This window comes from Lampris incognitus, chromosome 2 (genome assembly GCF_029633865.1).
Source record: "Lampris incognitus isolate fLamInc1 chromosome 2, fLamInc1.hap2, whole genome shotgun sequence".
Classification (NCBI taxonomy): domain Eukaryota; kingdom Metazoa; phylum Chordata; class Actinopteri; order Lampriformes; family Lampridae; genus Lampris; species Lampris incognitus.
Window position 1 is genome coordinate 134,328,891 of NC_079212.1, and position 20,290 is coordinate 134,349,180.

The following is a 20,290-nucleotide window of genomic DNA, read 5'->3' on the forward strand; positions in this document are numbered from 1 at the left end:
CAAACATATGCACACTTTTTGGTTGCCATGGAATGTTGTATTATTATATAAAACTAAATATATCTTGAACCAGAACTCACTATATACCATATTGGTCTCTTATAGTTCCATAAATTACTTACTGTGTGGAGGTATGGGGAAACATAAATTAACACAAATCCAATTTTCATGCTAAAGAAGAGAGCTATAAGAATTGTACATCAAACATATAATTATGAATCAAACAATGCACTATTCATTAACTCTAACAAATTAAGTGATCTGGCTGACTTTAAAACTGCACAAATAATGCAGTTTTGCAATTATTTTGCAAATAAAGCAAAAAATAACTTGCTTCCTGAATGTCTGCAAAACATGCTTAATATCAGGGAACATCAGTATGGACTTCGAAGTATTTGCAAGTTTACAAAAAAAACAAGGGCTAGGACAAAAGACGTATAACTGTTAAAGGGTTTAATTTATGGAATAACTGACGCGGAATTGAAAATGTGTAGGACACTTCGTGAATTTTAAGAAATGTTCAAAAATAACATAATAAGCAAATATAAAACAGAGGTATAAACATAATGGAGTGATATGATAATTGACATATGACATGACATGACAAATGGAATGTTTGTATTTCGTACTTTGGGACTGTTGTTTTGTATTGTTTGTTTTTTTGTATGAGCTAAAAGGGGAGGCATAGTAAACTAAAGCTTCAGCCTACAGCTTTTCGGTCAACAATGTTTCTTTCTTCGTTTGTTTGATATAATTCGTTATGATTTATCTATGTATATACAGTGCATCCAGAAAGTATTCACACCCCTTCACTTTCCCCACATTTTGTTATGTTACAGCCTTATTCCAAAATGGATTAAATTCCTTTTTTTTCTCATCAATCTACACACAATACCCCATAATGACAAAGCGAAAAAGGTTTTGTAGAATTTTTTGCAAATGTATTAAAAATAAAAAACTGAAATATTGCATGTACATAAGTATTCACACCCTTTACTCGGTACTTGGTTGAGGCACCCTTGTCAGCGATTACAGCCTCAAGTCTTCTTGGGTATGAAGCTACAAGCTTGGCACACCTATATTTGGGGTATTTCTCCCATTCTTCTCTGCAGATCCTCTCGAGCTCTGTAAGGTTAGATGGGGAGCGTCGCTGCACAGCTATTTTCAGGCATTCCAGAGATGTTCAATGGGGTTCAAGTCTGGGCTCTGGCTGGGCCACTCAAGGACATTCACAGACTTGTCCCGAAGCCACTCCTTCGTTGTCTTGGCTGTGTGCTTAGGGTCGTTGTCATGTTGAAAGGTAAACCTTCGCCCCAGTCTGAGGTCCTGAGCGCTTTGGAGCAGGTTTTCATCAAGGATCTCTCTGTACTTTTCTCCATTCATCTTTCCCTCGATCCTGACTAGTCTCCCAGTTCCTGCCGCTGAAAAACATCCCCACAGCATGATGCTGCCACCACCATGCTTCACTGTAGGAATGGTATTAGCAAGGTGATGAGAGGTGCCTGGTTTCCTCCGGACGTGACGTTTGGCATTCAGGCCAAAGAGTTCAATCTTGGTTTCATCAGACCAGAGAATCTTGTTTCTCATGGTCTGAGAGTCCTTAAGGTGCTTTCTGGCAATCTCCAAGCAGGCTGTCATGTGCCTTTTACTGAGCAGAGGCTTCCGTATGGCCACTCTACCATAAAGGCCTGATTGGTGGAGTGCTGCAGAGATGGTTGTCCTTCTGGAAGGTTATCCTATCTCCACAGAGGAACGCTGGAGCTCTGTCAGAGGGACCATCGGGTTCTTGGTCACCTCCCTGACCAAGGCCCTTCTCCCCCGATTGCTCAGTTTGGCTGGGTGGCCAGCTCTAGGAAGAGTCTTGGTAGATCCAAACTTCTTCCATTTACGAATGATGGAGACCACTGTGCTCTTCAGGACCTTCAAAGCTGTAGAATTTTTTTTGTACCCTTCCCCAGATCTGTCTCGATACAATCCTGTCTCGGAGGTCCACAGACAATTCCTTTGACTTAATGGCTTGGTTTCTGCTCTGACATGCACTGTCAACTGTGGGACCTTATATAGACAGGTGTGTGCCTTTCCAAATCATGTCCAATCAATTGAATTTACTACGGGTGGACTCCAATCAAGATGTAGAAACATCTCAAGGATGATCAGTGGAAACAGGATGAACCTGAGCTCAATTTTGAGCGTCATAGCAAAGGGTGTGAGTACTTATGTACATGCAATATTTCAGTTTTTTATTTTTAGTAAATTTGCAAAAATTTCTACAAAACCTTTTTCACTTGGTCATTATGGGGTATTGTGTGTAGATTGATGAGAAAAAAAAGGAATTTAATCCATTTTGGAATAAGGCTGTAACATAATAAAATGTGGGGAAAGTGAAGGGGTGTGAATACTTTCCGGATGCACTGTATGCATGCTTTTGTAACACTGTTAAAATCTTCTTCTTTCGGCTGCTCCCATTAGGAATCGCCACAGCGGATCATCCATTTCCATCTCTTCCTGTCCTCTGCATCTTCCTCTGTCACGCCAACCAACCACTTGCATGTCCTTCCTCATAACATCCATGAACTTCCTATTCGGCCTTCCTCTTTACTTCTTGCCTGGCAGCTCAATCTTCAGCATCCTTCTCCCAATATGCCCAGCATCTATCCTCCCCACATGTTCAAGCCATCTCAATCTTGCCTCGTTTGCTTGGTCTCCAAGTAATACTGTTACACTGTAACACTATTAAAATAAGGACCGATTGAATTAAAAAACTGCATTTGAATTGTATTGCTTTACAGCAGAATCACGTTTCCCCCATTTATTACTGTAACAATTTACAATTCCTTAATATCTATACGTGTACCACTAAATGCTAAAAGAAAGAGTAGCTAGTGAGGCTAACCCAGCCACTGGGGATGCACAAGCCAGTGCATTCTTAATGCCAGTCCCAAGCCTGGATAAATGGGGAGGGTTACGTCAAGAAGGGTATCTGGCGTAAAACCTTTGCCAAATCAAATATGCAGCTCATAAATCAGATTTCCACACCTGATTGGTCGAGGCCTGGGTTACCAACGACCATAACCAGTACTGTTGGCCAGTATGGTGCCGGTGGAAACTATATGTTACTGTTGGGCAAAAGAGAAGGAGAGGGGGAAGGCCTGTCCAGAGGCAGCAAGAGAGGAGGAAGGGGAGGGGTGTGGAGGTGGAGGTGAGAGTCGGAATTTTGAATGTTGGCATTATGACTGGTAAAGGGAGAGGGCTGGCTGATATGGTAGAGAATATGAAGGTAGGTATACTGTGTGTGCAAGAGACTAGGTGGAAGGGGAGTAAGGCCAGGTGCATCAGAGTTGGTGTTCAAACTCTTCTACCATGGTGCGGATGGGAGGAGAAATGGTGTAAGGGTAATCCTGAAAGAAGAGTATGTCAAGAGTGTGTTGGAGGTGAAGACACTGTCAGAGAGAGTGGTTTCATTTTTTTTTTCATTTCATTTCAGATCCCCATTAATTACTGCCTCAGCAGCGACTATTCTGCCTGGGGTCAAACCGTACAACAGTTACAATTTAAAAGTCAACAAGCAAAAACAGAACATATATCAATATAACAGCAATAACCAGAAACGTCACACAAAACTAAACTTATCAAACAGCTTTGAGCACTACACGAAATTCTATTTACCCAACATACCCAATTAGACAAAAACAATTACCGTAAATGAGAAAAAAAGATTAATTAATTAAAATAAAGCAGATATAACTCATAATTAGACCTAATCTAAAGCATTCTCTTTCTGCATTACATACTCTCTCAGCCTCTTCTTGAATCCAACTGCTGGTAATTGAAACCAAATGCTTCGGAAGTCTGTTCCAGTAGGTAATTGCCCCGTGAATTACAGTCTTTTTTAAGGCATCAGAATAACAGATGGGTTCAAGGTGGAGGTGGGATTACATCAAGGATCGGCTCTGAGCCCTTTCTTGTTTGCAATGGTGATGGACAGGTTGACGGACAAGATCATGGAGGAGTCTCCATGGACGATGATGTTCGCAGATGACATTGTGATCTGTAGCGACAGTAGGGTGCAGGTTGAGGAGAGCCTGGAGAGGTGCCAGTATGCACTGCAGAGAAGAGGAATGAAAGTCAGTAGGAGCAAGACGGAATACCTATGCGTGAATGAGAGGGAGGACAGTGGAAAGGTCAGGAGGCAAGGAGTGGAGGTGATGAAGGCATATGAGTTTAAATACTTGAGGTCAACTGTCCAAAGTAACGGGGAGTGCAGAAGAGAGGTGAAGAAGAGAGTGCAGGCAGGGTGGAGTGGGTGGAGAAGAGTGTCAGGAGTGATTCGTGACAGAAGGGTACCAACAAGAGTTAAAGGGAAGTTTACAAGATGGTTGTGAGACCAGCTATGTTATATGGTTTGGAGACAGTGGCACTGACGAAAAGACAGGAGGCGGAGCTGGAGGTGGCAGAGTTGACGATGCTAAGATTTTCACTGGGAGTGATGAAGAAGGACAGGATTAGGAATGATTATATTAGAGGGGCAGCTCAAGTTGGATGGTTTGGAGACAAAGCAAGAGAGGCAAGATTGAGATGGCTTGGACGTGTGTGGAGGAGAGATGGGTATATTGGGAGAAGGATGCTGAATATGGAGCTGCCAGGGAAGAGGAAAAGAGGAAGGCCAAAGAGGAGGTTTATGGATGTGGTGAGGGAAGATATGCAGATGGCTGGTGTGACAGAGGAAGACGCAGAAGACAGGATGAAATGGAAACGAATGATCCGCTGTGGCGACCCCTAACGGGGGCAGGCGAAAGTAGTAGTAGTAGTAGTTCTGGTTTTCGGCAAGGTGAATTGACCTCTCAAGGCATGTCTAGTGCCATAGTCATAACCATTACTAGTAAGCAAGAGCTGAGAGGAGAGGCAAGCAGGTTTATGTAGTGTATTGATGTTTTTCTCAAACAGAATTAAGCTACAAACTAGTCGCGCATTGACTCTAATCCATGACAATTCTTTATGCATTCTTTCAACACTTTCTAATTGAGCAATGACCTTTACGATTTAACCGCATTAAGGTGAAGTAGGTGTCTAAGGTTGTCTGCTGCTGATCTACCTTTAATAAAGCCAACCTGGTCATCATTAATAATTTCTGCTATAACTTTTTCCATTCTTGTTGCTAATGCCTTTGCCAGTATCTTGCCATCTACATTTTCCAGACTGACTGGGCGAAAACTACTTGGATCAAAAGGGATCTTGCCTTTTTTTTTCAACAGTACTGTGATTACAGCATCATTGAATGTTGGTGGCAGCTGTCCCTCAGCCAGCACTTCTGTATACTCATTGGTTAGAATAGGTGCCACTATGTCAATGTTCTTTTTATAATATTCAGCTGGAAAGCTGTCTAACCCAGGTGATCTGCTGGCCTTCATTGATAATATGGCCTCCCTAACTTCAGACTCATCCATAGGTGCATCCAGCATCTCTGCGTGGGCTGCAGAAACTGCAGGAAGGACTATTTTGGAACTCTTCATATTTGATTTCATCTACAGATGTCTCCGACTTATACAGATCCTCATAAAAACTTTTAAAGACCTTGTTGATTTCCACTTTATCCGTCATGACCCCCCCCCCCCATCACTATTAATCCCTGGAATTAAAAAGCTGGCTTCTTTTTGTTTCAGTTTTCTCGCCAGCAACTTGCCAGATTTCTCTCCACTTTCATAAAAGCTTGTTTTTAACCTAAACAGGTCATACTCTGCCCTCTTGTTGAATATCTCATTTAGCTGATATTTCAAGCCACAATTTTATTTTAACAGTTTATCACTATAGAGTTGTGACAGTTCATTCTCAGTGTTTTAATCTGAGATTCCAGCTGTTTAATTTTCATATTTGTCCGTTTTTTCAGTGAACTTGTGTGTGAAATTATTCTGCCCCTTATACCTTCGAAGCTTCCCATACAGTCCCTCGTCTTTCCATTGAGCCAATATTAGGATTTAAAAAAAAAATAAATCCTTACGGTATGTTTCCAGAGCAGTCTTAAACGTGGGGTCCTGAATCACTGATGTATTTAGTCTCCACCTGTTTACTCTAGTTCCACTCAACTTAACCACTATGCTTAACTCAACCGGAGCATGATCAGACAAAGCTGTCAGCCCAATCTTACAATCTGCCCGAAGTTCTGCGCACTCTTAAGCACCGTCATCAACAAGCTGCTGCAGGCGCCTGTTCTCGTCTTCAAGTTCAGAGATCCGCCTCGTCGAGTCCTTGAAAAATGGCTGCGACATCCTTTTTCATTTTACCTTGAGTAGTCTTGACACTGGTCACATCCAATTAAGGTGCCACTGAACCGTGACATTTCCTCCACCGCTCTCTGCAACCCAGCCTGCAGTTCAGCAAACCCAGGTGGCACCAAAGCTTGTGGAGACTGCGACTCTTTATCAGTAGACCTGATTGTAGCTCCGCTGGCGCCCTGCTTAGCAGCTCTCGTTTTTGGGTTAGTGTTCGCTGTTGTCATGCTGAACGTCGGCGAAGCGAATGAGCATTAACTCGTGGCAGTATTCACACGTATATTAACCACACTTTTTGTCTTGTGGAGATCGCGGATGAATATGCTCGGTAGCCCTTGGCTAACAGGTCGGACCCTTTAGTCGAGCGGTTAGCGATGTCGCCCGCAGTGCGGGAGACACGGGTTCGCCTCCCGGCTGCGGCGGTTCCTGCGGTTGCCCCCCGAATTCGCTACAATATGAAGAAGTTCTGGGGGTTCATGCGGAGCAACGCTGTTAGACGTCCATCTTCTTCAGCGGTCCCACGTGACTCCAGCAATTGGCCCTTTGTGAAGTCCCGCCCATGTCCCGCTTTCCTATGTTACTGTTGCTAGGTTAGACAAACAAAGCTCTGAGGCAGGGGTCGGGAACCTTTTTGACTGGGAGAGCCATAAAAGGCAAATATTTCTAAATATATTTCATTGAGAGCCATATAGTATTTTTGACGTATAATAAATTAAATATGTCTTACTTTTAATGCGACTTCTGGTGCTGCATGGTTTTGCTGATGGCCTTGTAGTCTGGTTCATACGTGGTGAGGTTGAGCTTCATGCAGGCGTTGAGGCTTCCATCAGTTAAACGTGAGCGTAGGTTGGTCTTAATGTTCCTCATATGCGAGAAAGACTGTTCACATGCATATGTAGAGCCAAACATGGTCAATACGGCAATACTCACACGCTGCATTGTGTGGTATGTCACAGGAAGCTCGTTCCAAGTTTTAAGAATCAGCTGGTCTTCAGGTTGAAGATTTTTAATTTCTGTCCACTTGTGTTCCCTCGCCAGCTCTGCTCGCTGTCGCGCAAGACTTTCCAACTCTCCATTAAGTGACTTGAACTTACTCATCCACATGTCTGATGCCTTCAGGTCAGCAACTTCCAGCTCAAAGTCTCCGATAGAGACCCCGGGGATGCATGTCAGGTCGATTTTGTCCACTGCACACTCATGTGGATGAGTGATGAACTTGAAAAGACCAGTGCGCGCACGAAATTCTCCAAAACGTGCTTTGAATGACTGCAGGAGATTGAACGTAAAGCCAGCTAGCTGCTGGAGATCCAGATGTTGAGTGGAGTCACTTGCTAAGCATGCATCTCTAAATTGTTGCAGTCTTTCAAAGTGCAGAAGACGACCTGTTTCAATGTCCCTGAGAAAGACTTCCAGCTTGCTTTCAAATGCAAACACTGCTTGTTGAAGGGATGAGATTGTATTTCCAATACCTTGCATTTTCACATTGAGCTGGTTCAGATGGCCAGTTATGTCCACGAGATAGTGAAACTGCAGGAGCTAGTCAGTGTTGTCTAGCTCAGGATGCTTGACGCCTTTCATTTCAAGAAAAGTCCGGATTTCACTCAGGCAAGCTGCAAAACGGCTGAGCACCTTCCCCCTTGACAACCAACGCACGTTGCTGTGTAAAAGCAGACCGGGATAATGATTCCCAACTTCTTCTAACAGAGCTTTAAACTGGCGATCATTTAAAGCTCGGGCAACAATAAAGTTGACCACTCGAATGACCAGAGACATCACCTCGCCAAGCTCCTGGCCACACGTCTGAGCGCAAAGCGCCTCCTGGTGCAGGATGCAATGAAAACTTAGGATGGCTCTCTTTTCATGTTCACGGAGAAGCGCTACAAATCCTTTGTTCTTCCCCAACATACAGGGTGCACCGTCAGTACAGACAGAAATAAGTTTATCCATCGGTAGTTTTTTTTCTTTAGCAAACTCCATGAAAGACATGAATAAATCCTCTCCTCTTGTTGTCCCTTTCATTGGCAAAACAGCCAAGCTTTCCTCACGCAGTGTGTCACCTGCAGCATACCTGGCAATGATACTGCACTGAGATAGATGGCTAACGTCTGTTGACTCATCTAACGCGAGAGAAAAGTATGTCCCGGCGTTTATGTCCTTAATTTGTGTTTCCTCGACTTGATTTGCCATCATGATGCTACGATCGTGCACAGTTCTTGCTGACAGGGGCATGTCTTTTATTCGTTTGATTATCTTGTCTTTATTTGGGAAGTCATCAAACAGTTCATTGGCCACATCAAGCATGAATGTTTTGGCATACTCGCCATCTGTGAATGACTTTCCATTCCTTACTATTGCCAAAGCCCCCGCAAAGCTAGCGGAATTCCCGTCACCTTGCTTGGTCCACACACGTAGTTGCTGCTGACTCGTCTGCACTCTCCGCTGTAGCTCCTCGCGTGCCCTTTTCCTGCTGTCCCCCGCTGGATATTTCCATGCAAATGAAGCATGGTGCGTATCGAAGTGCCGCTTTATATTTGACCGTTTCATCGATGCAATTTTATCATTGCATATTAGACATACCGCAGATCCTGCTCTCTCCACAAATGCAAATTCCTCTGTCCACGCAGCCTGGAATGCACGGTAATCATCGTCTTTTTTTCTTTTCGCCATCTTTTCCGTTACAAGGGTTGAAGCGGATAAACTAGCTGGCTATCTGATAAAATTGATTTCTTCACCTTTACAATGACCCGGACATGCTCGCGAGCCATTGGTTCCCGACCCGACCCACGGGTGACCCGTGACCCGTGAAATTTATCTTCAAAACTAATTTCTGTTTACTTTAAAATGACACAGTATTATTAAGAAATATCACAAGTATTTTAAAATCAATTCCAAACTGATTTTTTTGAAAAAAAAATAATTTTCAACTCAAAATTGTCTGGGAGCCATATGCCGTCACCGGAAGAGCCATATATGGCTCGCGAGCCATAGGTTCCCGACCGCTGCTCTGAGGGGTCCATTCCCATAGGAAAACATTGAAAGGTTGTACACGTAGTTAACATCAAAACTCATAATTTTCATTCTTAAAAAACGTTGCCTGTCCTGTGCTGGTCTCTCTTTGCTGACCTAGCCTTCGTCTAAATAATTTAAAAGCGGAAAAAGAGTTTATCATTTTAAATGGCAGACATTCATAAAACTGCCTTGACATCATTCAGATTTCTCTAAGTTTACATTGCAATTCACACAGAGCATCAATTGCAATTTTTGTCATATAATAATACTGTTTACTATTTTATCTGTGTACTGTTTGTTATCATCACATTAGATTTATTTTCTAAAAGTAATATTGTGTGGACCTGTTCTTTGTAATAATTTAAACAAAAACTTCATTGCCAACTTTCTAAGATGGGTTTCATGCTTCTTGCAGATGCACTGTGTGGGCTGTCTGCAAGAAGCATGAAATATGTCTAAGCCCTAAGGGGATTGAGCTGGGAGCCCAAAGAATTATTTGAGACACTGTATGTCAGAAATATAATAATGAAAAGTTAAAGTATCTTTCTTTCACCGAAACATACACACACACACACACACTAATCAACATTAGCTCACTGCTGGCTGTGTTAGTCTAAGTTACATCAGACAGCAAGTTGCTTACCTGACGTTAGCAAACAACATGTCCTACTTTACCTTTTTCGACTGGGTCTGGCAGCTGTTCCTGCTGCAGCCACAGGATCAGTTTATTGTTCACTTGGGGCGCCATCAACAAAATGCTTATTTTGAAGGGAACAAACAACATGTGCTGCTGATTTCTATCTGGCTTGGTAGGCTAGCACTTAGTTGTTTATGTTAGTTAGCTTAGCGACAGAAATGGCAACGTTACCAGCATGCTTTTAACGTTATTCCGTATAGGTAGCGAACATTACTGGAACATTTAGAATATTGTCAATATACTGAAAACAGTATTGTTTTCTCTTACCTTTGAACATATGTATGTATTTATTTTTGCTGACATTGGCAGGGTTGAACTGCCTGTGTGGTCGTCCACACAGCCGAATCCAGTGGCGACATCTCTCAATATTTGTTTTGGGTTTGATGAAAGGAATAAAAACAACTCCAGGATTGCGTTCTGGATATCGTGAGTCACTGTTACGGGCACACCTTTTAACCATTTTCCCGTTCAATCTCAATCCCCCCCGTTTTCGCTCTCAAATTCACTTACCATCGGAACGCATCATTTTATCCACTCGATTTGTTTGTCTGACCCCAAGTACGTTAGCAACGGTAACCATGGCTAGGAGCCCTCTGTTTGGTGGGTATAGCAGACCAATCAGAAGGCCAACAAATGGTCAATTGGATGAAATGTCATTTCTGTTCTTAGAATGGAATTACAGTTGACATATCTGTGCCCCCTCCAATGGTCATGCCCCCCACCCAATCGGTGCTGGTCACTCGTTAGACACCAGCTGTCAACATTGACCGGAAATGGCATTTTAATGGACTGTGTTGTACTTGAATGGATTGTGTTGTTAATTGTTTATGCTATTTTTGTTTGGTTCACTCTGTCTTTATATGTTTTTAGTGGTATCGTTTTTAGGGAATTTTTAGATTTTTTTTTTCGTTTTTATTTATGTACGCAGGTACATAGTGAAATGACAATCTTGTCAGAAAAAAAGTTGCCAATTTGAGATTATTATTTTTTGAGAGAGAGAGAGAGAGAGAATCACTGTCTCAGTGAAAGCGCCTATCCTATGCTCCGTTGCTCGGTTGGTTTGTATCCATGGTAGAAAGCTCTGGTATTTGCAATAGCAAAACCCTGTTTCTTCTGGGAATCTACGTATTTAAAGAAATTGTTTATTATTTGTGTGTGGGGGGTGGTGAGGGGGTTGTATGCACTCTTGTGTAATGCTTCCACATGTGCCTCACAGTGCCATTTGTGCAAATTATTTTAACGTGACTAGAGCCAAGAGGGGAATTAACCTCTAAATAAAACCAGACGCGTTAGTGTAAAGATCCACCCGTGGTGTTACTCTGTTTTCATTTGGCTTAAACCCTTCAAAAAGCTATCTTGAAATCAGATATTCATTGCGCCGTTACAAAAACAAAAACAAAAAAACAAAAACAATCATGTTTTCAGAGGTTGGAAAATAGACTTTGTAACTTAGCAAATTAATCCAAAAAACCCTGTTTGCATTTTAGAGGATTGCAGTCCCTAAAGGAAGAGTACGTTTTCAAAAGCAAAGACAGTTCCAAATAAAATATTTTTATAGGTTTCCATAACCAACAGCACAGCTGCTATTGAATATGGTGCACTTAGTAAAGCGTCTTTATGCACGTTCAATAATCCAGGTATGTCTGTGAATGTTCTCATTCATCCAGGTCATGGTTATCCAAAGGAATTGAATCAAGTGCAACTGGACTTCGTACATATCCGTGAAGACGTTTCGCCTCTCATCCAAGAGGCTTCATCAGTTCGTGCCTTTCTGACTAGACCAAGCTAGTCTGACTGGCTGGTGATGAAACTCAGATATTTATCCTCTTTGGAGTCGTTATCAGAGCTACTGATGTCCATGGCTCTTTGTGTTCCGATGTGTAGCAACGCCCGTCGTTATCAGAGGTATTGATGTGCATGGCTCTTTGTGATCCGATGTTAAGCAGCGACAGTCGTTGGGGGTGTTAGTTTCGACTTCGTCAGTGCTCCATTCAGTGGTTATGAGTCGTTGGAGCCGTTAGTGACCGACTGTTGTTCTTGGAGGCTAGGCTTCTTGAGTCTCCTGGGTAGAGATGAAAGGACGGCATTGTAAGTGGGAGATAGGTGGTGTCGCAGACCTCCTCTTCTGTTGAAGGATGGTTTTTCCAGTTTCGCATAGATGGCTTCCTTCACCCCTCTTTCAAACCATCTATCTTCCCTGTCCAAAATGTGTGCGTTGCTGTCCTCAAAGGAGTGTGTCTTCTACTTTAGGTGTGGATAAACTGCTGAGTCTTGTCCTGAGAAGTTTGGCCTTCTGTGTTGGGCCATCCGTTTGTGTAGTGGTTGTTTGGTTTCTCCTATGTATAGGTCAGTGCAATCCTCATTGCATTGTACAGCATACACCAGATTGCTTTTTTGGGTGTGTGGTACACGGTCTTTAGGATGAACCAGTCTTTGTTGGAGTGTGTTGCTGGGTTTGAAGTATACCGGGATGCGGTGTTTGTTAAAAATTCTCCTGAGTTTCTCGGAGACCCCAGAAACATCGGAACACAAAGAGCCACACATATCAATACCTCTGATAACGACGGGCATTGCTAAACATCGGAACACAAAGAGCCATGCACATCAATAGCTCTGATAACGACTCCAAAGAGGATAAATATCTGAGTCTCGTCACCAGCCAGTCAGACTAGCTTGGTCTAGTCAGAAAGGCACGAACTGATGAAGCCTCTTGGATGAGAGGCGAAACGTCTTCATGGATATAAACCAAGTCCAGTTGCACTTGATTCAATTCCTTTGAATAATCCAGGTAAGAAAATCAAAGAAAGTTGAATCAGTTCCTCTGGATACAACGTTTATTGACAGAAATGTTTCATGAAACGTTTCTGTCAATAAACGTTGTGTCCAGAGGAACTGATTCAACTTTCTTTGACTTACTACATAGCTTACAATATAGATTCAAATCCAAACCCTAAAACTCATACTGACATTCTGTTGCAATAACCTTTCAAGATAAGTGAGTCATCCTGACTGAATTACTGTAATATACATGTAATGGTGAACAATGTTTACATTCTAGTTATGCAAAGAGGGCATAATGCAGAGCTAATACCCACTACTGTGGCTACTCATCAGTTAGCAGTAGATAGCTCCAGAGATGTACGGCCAATGACCCATTGGCCAGCTGTTGTTCTGTAGGCCTTAACATGCGCCAGCTCACATCATAAGCACACTTTGTGTCTTTCAAATGATTCTGTCAACAGCAAGATATTTTATTTAGAGTGGAACACTAACCTTGGTGTAACACCGGGCAAAAACCTAACAGTGGGGCGTCCAGGTGGCGTAGCGGTCTATTCCATTGCCTACCAACACGGGGATCACTGGTTCAAATTCTCGTGTTGCCTCCGGCTTGGTCGGGCGTCTCTACAGACACAATTGGCCAGGTGTGCAGATGGGAAGCCGGATGTGGGTACGTGTCCTGGTCACTGCATTAGCGCCTCCTCTGGTTGGTCAGGGTGCCTGTTCAGGGGGGGACTGGGGGGGAATAGCATGATCCTCCCACGCGCTATGTCCCCCTGACGAAACTCTTCACTGTCAGGCATTACCGTGGGAAGGGGGAAAGAAAATTGGGAAGAAAAATTGGGAAAAATCCCCCCCAAAAAAAATGAACAGTGCATTTCAAAGAAAGTTTAATCAGTTCATCTGGACACAACGTTTATTTACAGAGAGGTTTCATCGATCATCAAAGAAGGCTGATTAAGTTCATCTGCATATGTTTAAACGTTGTATCCAGATGAACTGATTTATATTATAATGTTGTTAACAAGCGTTTTCTTATCTGGATTATTGAACATGCATAAAAACATTACAACACTAATCTAAGTGACCTCCTCAGTCTTAACTGAGTGCAGGTGTCCTCACCCTTATAAACAATACAGTGATATAACGACCAAAACCAACGATCAGTTTCATAGGCAAATAGGCATGACCATTAATTACAATGGCCATGAGTACCAGTCACAGAGGATTTGGAATGTTTGCAATCACAGCATTATAAGATGGTGACAGATGTACTGTTAAGTCCCCCCCCGGTTCAGGGATGGTCTTTCCCGCTTAACATAGATGGCCTCTTTGACTCCGTTCAAACCAGCATTCCTCCCTATCAAAGATGTGCACATCCTCATCCTTGAAAGAGGCCTGTAGATTGGTGTAGACTGCAGAAGTCCTGGCCTAGCGCATTAGCTCTTTTGTGTTGTGTCATCCTCTTGGCCAGCGTCTGTTTGGTTTCCCCGATGTACAAGGCACAGCAACCCTCCTGGTACTTAACAGCATACACTATATTGCTCTGTTTGTGCTGGGGCCTGGGGGACCAGATCCTTGAGGTGGACCAATTTCTGGTGGAGCGTGTTTTGGGGTTTGAAAGCAACCGAGATGCGGTGTTTGGAAAACACACGTCTCAACTGTTCCGAAACGCCTGCCACATACAGAATCACCACTGGTTTATGCTTGGGCAGCTGTCTGGTCTCTTACGATGTTAAGTCTCTCTTCATGTGCGTTCCTGTTGCTGAAGCAGTGGAGGTAAATTACAAAACGACCCCACCCTTAGCAATAGGACCACCCTTACCACTGACCAAGTGTGTGTGCTCCTGTGGCTGCCTTCAGTCCACGTACTTCACATACAGGGGGCAGTATTATAGACAGACGCATGGGTGTGCCATGAGTTCCCCAGTTTCACCTATAGTGGCTAACTTGTTTATGGAGGAAGTGGAAAAGAGGGCTCTGATGTCCTATCCAGGGACACCACCTAGCCATTGGTTCAGATTTCTGGATGACACCTGGATTAAAATTAAATCTCAGGATGTACCACATTTCACCGACTCTGTGGACAACCACATCAAGTTCACCAGGGAGGATGTGAAAAATGACAGGTTAGCCTTCTTAGACTGTGAAATTGCAATTGGTGATGGGGGGCATTTTGATTGTTGATATTTACTGTAAACCAACACATACTGATCAGTAGTTAAGGTTTGACTCTCACCATCCACTAGAGCACAAATTAAGAGTCATCAGGACGCTGAACCACCGAGCTGACAACGTCGCCACCAACAAAGCAGCCGTTGAAGGGGTGAAATCCCACATTAAAGAGGCCCTGGTTAAGTGTGGTTATCCTAACTGGGCATTTGTCAAAGCCAGGAAGATGCCCAAACAGTGCACCAGCCAATCAAGAGAGGAGAAGGACAACAGCTGCCTAAGCAGGAGGCCTAACAGTACATCTGTCTCCATCTTACAATGCTGAGATTGCAAACATTCCCAAATCCTCTGTGCATAGTCCACATGGCCATTGAAACTCTAATTAATGGTCACGCCTATTTGCATATGAGACTGATTGCTGGTTTTGGGCATTATGCAGCTGTATTGTTTATAAGGGTGGGGATAGCTGCAGTCAATTTAGATGGAAGAGGTCACTTAGATGAGTGAAGAAAAGTTTCTCTCAGTAAACATGTCCAGATGAACTGATTCAGCTTTCGTTGATTGTCTTACCTGGATTACTGAGCATGCATAAAGATACTAACAGTGCATAAATAGTAATATAGCCTTTGTGTAACCCAGATAATATAAAATCTCCATCTCAGCAACATGGTGCTGCTCCAACCATCCTACCTTGCTCTGCCCTCTCAACCCAAAAACCCTTTCTTAAAAGGGCCCGTGTCTACCAATTATGGTGAATTGTGCCCATATAGTCCACTACATCTGTCCCCCCAGAATTCACCATAATAAAAAGAGTCAGTGTGGAGGGGGGTGGAAAGCCCGGCCGCAACGGCTTCGCCAAACAGGTGCAGAGGCCGGGGTGCCTACAGGAGGGGCCTTGAGGACCCTGCGGCGGCATGGGGGTAAGGCGGGTGGTGGAGGAACCTTAGGGGCCTTGTTGGGGGGTGGGGACAGGGTAGGAGGGCGCCCCCGCTGTGGGGGCTGGGCACGTGTAGTCATCAGTAATTGATAAACCACAGGAACTGCCGCAGCCGGGACGCGAACCCATATCTCCCGCACCGCGGAAGACATCGTTAACCGCTCGACTAAAGGGTCCGTCCGACCTGTTAGCCAAGGCGTCTACTTATCCATGCACGTTACACTGCCCCCTCCTTCGGCAAAGCGCGTCCGCGCGTATCCCACTTCTGACACCAATGTAGCGAATTCGGGGGGCAACCACAGGAACCACCGCGGCCGGGACGCGAACCCGTACCGCGGGAGATACTGTAAACTACTAGTCCCTAGCTAGTGGGTCTGACCCTTTAGCCGAGCGGTTAGTGATGTCGCCTTGTGGCGCAGTACACCTCGTCTCGAATCCCGCACCGGGCAAGAAAATAACCGGTTACATTGGTGGCAGCGGTGGGATCCGGAAGTGTGCAGATCCTCAGAAGTCTCTTCGGAGCGCGGGAATAACAAAGCGCGAGGGCGCGCTTGCGGGGAGGGTGACGACTGTAAACTACTAATAAGACACGCTAGTCGCTAGCTTACGGGTCTGACACTTTAGCCGAGCGGTTAGTGATGTCGCCTTGTGGTGCAGTACACTCGTATCGAATCCCGCACCGGGCAAGAAAATAACCGGTTACAATATCGTTAACTTCTCGACTAAAGGGTCCAACCCGTTAGCCAAGGGCCAACGTGTCTACTTATCCATGCACGTTACACTACCCCACTCCTTAAAAAAAAAAAGAAAAAACAAGACTCCGACCCGTTGGGCTACCGAACCTATTCGTCCGTGATCATTACATTGCTCCCTTCCTTCGGATTCGCGAATCGCCACAGCGCGAACCTGGGGTTCCCGCACCGCAAGCGACTACATTAACCACTCGGCTAGCCGAGGGCTACCCAGCCGATTCATCCGTGATCGTTACAGTTAGTTTCTTATCACCCTGGGTTATGTGGATGGCAAACTGTTTAAATGACTCCGGCAACCCTTTCAGAATCATTGCAATCAAAAGTCCATCACCAAGAGTCTCTTCAGCATTTGTCGGTGCTGTTATAGCTGTCTCTGCCCGAATAATGACGCTCTCATCAGCAGCACTGCAGAGACGTTAGCTCAGTGTATAGGCTAATCCCCCGTGGCTTGCCTTTACCTGCATAGTGGTCCCTCCGTATTTTCAGAGCTTTTCGTCCATCATCAGCTGCGTCTCTCGTGACAAAAGAGACTCGTATCGTCCAAAAACTGAATCAATGTGGCATACGCTTCTTCGTTTTTATTAGCGTCATCTTCTTCGTCGCCATCATCGTCGTCGTCTGCAGCGAGCTGGCTCGTGCAGTATGGTGTCTTTCAACCCTTGCAGACGCAGGTGGCCCAAAAACTTTAGTCTCCCAAAACTCGTAATGTTTTTCATCCCCGTCAAAACACGACCTACTCCATCCTGGACCCATAACCTGTTGGCGTCGTCATTTTAGGGCAGGATAAGCGACGTCGCCTCGTGGCATCGTTTGGCCACGTGACCGAGGATCCCGCAGTGGGCGGAAATACGCTAGGTTACATTAGTGGCAGCGGGGCGTTATTATGAACCCCACGGCACTTCTAGACAAGGCACGCCCTGGGTAGCATCCAGGCGCTGGGGTTCTAGGAAGACCCTCCCCTACTCTGCCTCTGATTAGCTAACCTTAACCCTAACCCCGCCCTAACCCTAAAACTCAGCGGAGTCCCAACCAACGAGTACTGGCCAATCCTAGCGCTTTAATGCTAGGCGGGGCGTGTCTTGCCTAGAAGTGCCGTGGGATTCATAATTACGCGGCAGTGGTGGGATCCGGAAGTCCTGGGTAATAATTATCACAGTTATATCAAAATCTACACAGATGGGTCCAAGAGCGAACAGGAAAGTGTGGGAATTGGTGTGTACATCCCAGAGTTTAAAATATCTATTTCCAAAAGAGTATCTGACCAGTTATCGGTATATACAGCAGAAATAGTGGCGGTCATTATTGGGTAACAGTGGGTTGAAAAGGTCAGACCTGATAGGGTGGTGATATGTACAGACTCAGTAGCAGCCTTCGAAAATATTGTAACGTGCATGGATAAGAAGACACGCTGGCCGCTGGCTGGCGGATCTGACCCTTTAGTCTAGCGGTTAGCGACGTCTCCTGCGGTGCGGGCGATACGGGTTCGCTTCCCGGCCGCGGCAGTTCCTGTGGTTGCGTTGTCCCCCCGAGTTCGCTACAATATACAATCAACAAAAACTGTCAGAGAAGACTTAATCATTGAAATTTACCACAATTTACCAAGACTACACAGAGGTGGTATAGACGTACAGTTCTGTTGGGTACCAGCGCATGAGGGACTGAATGGGAATGAGTGTGCAGATAAACTAGCAAAAACGCCATTGCAAGAAGAAATAACAGCTCAGTTCCACTTGAAAAGGAAAAGCAGTGATTAATGGAGATATGGCAGAAAAGGTGGGAGGAAGACCGGAAAGGAAGGGGGTATTACAAAATTCCGAAAGTGTCCAGAAGTGTGCAGATCATCATAAGTCTCTTCGGAGCGCGGGAGAGGGTGACTACTGTAACCTACAAATAGACTCACCGGCCATCACTAGGGGCTCGCCCCCTTTGGTCGAGCGGTTAGCGATGTCGGCTCGAATCCCGCAGCGGGCGGAAATATGCTCGGTTACATTATAAACGGAGGAATAAAATACACAGTTCGTCACAGATTCATCTAACCGGAAAGAGAAGTTTCTTTACTACTCGAAAAAAAAAGTACTTTGAGCCAAACACAGGGGACAAAGTAGAAAGTTAAAAGCAGCAGACGTGAATGCCAAGGGAACTGAGGCAAATGGTCGTGTTTCTCGAAAATGAGAAAAAACAATCACACAAATGTAAACTACTAATAAGACACGTTAGTCCCTAGCTAACGGGTCTGACCCTTTAGCCGAGCGGTTAGTGATGTCGCCTTGTGGTGCAGTACACCCCGTATCGAATCCCGCACCGGGCAAGAAAATAACCGGCTACACAAACATTTCCCATAAATCCCATCACATTCCCACTCTGCAGCAAAGGAGACATCACCACATCTACCTGTGCATCCAGTTTACCCGCTCAGATCCACGAGAGAAGGAACAAGGCTGCAGCACAAATCTGTATTCAGTCAAGAGGAAATGCAAATATTTACCAATGGATTTCGTTACGAATTTCCATAGATTTAGGACATCCATCCATTACCCGAACCGCTTATCCTTAGGACATATTTGTAATAATTGTGAGTGAAACCCTGGCAGTTTAATTTTTTTTGCCTCTCCTTGTCTTCTTCACATTAAAATGTTTTGCTTCTCTCTTTGCTGAGAATGACAGTAGTTGAACGGGCCCCTTTTTTTGAACTGAACCTCCACCATCTGCTGTTTTTACTGAATTTACTGCTTTGCTGTGTTTCAGCAGACTTGCACTTGCGCTATTGGCATATGTTGCAGCCATTATTTTGGCCATGTTCCTCTTGTTTTGGCTGATGCAATGCCTTTGCAACAGACAATACTGCCCCCATCCCTGACCTCTGCAAAAATGGTACCTGGTGTGATTATAGAAGCTGAAGTAGAAATCACCTGTTGAACTCCTTGGCCATCCCAGACAGCTAAGGCTGTTTTCATGAATCCAGATTCATGAAAACTCACCAGTCTTCACTGTTTAAAAAAAAAGGAAAAAAAGCTTCATTTTTATTTCCAATCCTTGGAAATTTTCAAATCAAATTAAAAATGTTGTCGTCCTACTGGATCTTATGATTCAATTCAATCTGTTGTTGACATGACCTCAGAACTTTTTTTCCCCACTGTTTTCATAAAATTGTGTTTTTTGTTTGACTGTATTGCATTTGTCTTTTATCTGTATTTTCTTATACTGCTCAGCATCCTGCAATGCCTTTTTTAAATGTATGTGGTCGCTGTGATGTACAATGAAAGATTTTCAGTTTCAAAAGATTTTTTTTTGCAGCAGATCCCACTTGGTGACAGGCCATTTAAAATGGTTCTCCTGATTTCTGCATGTGGGAGATGTTCCTGACATGTCCTATTATTTACTGAACCAGATTCATGTCAGAAATAGGGCCAGGGTGAGGGTTAGCATTAACATGAAGTCAACATGTAAAATACAGAGCACTTGCGGGAATCAAGATGTGCCATTAAAAACAATACAAAGAGGCTACCTGTGGTGGCTGGCGTAATCTCATGTGGAATATCCCACGGGTTATCTTTAAACAAGGTACGTCTGGCACTCTTGGGGCGGCTCGGAGGCGCAGTGGTTAGCGCTGTCGCCTCACAGCAAGATGGTCCTGGGTTTGAGCCCCAGGGTAGTCCAACCTTGGTGGGTCATCCCAGGT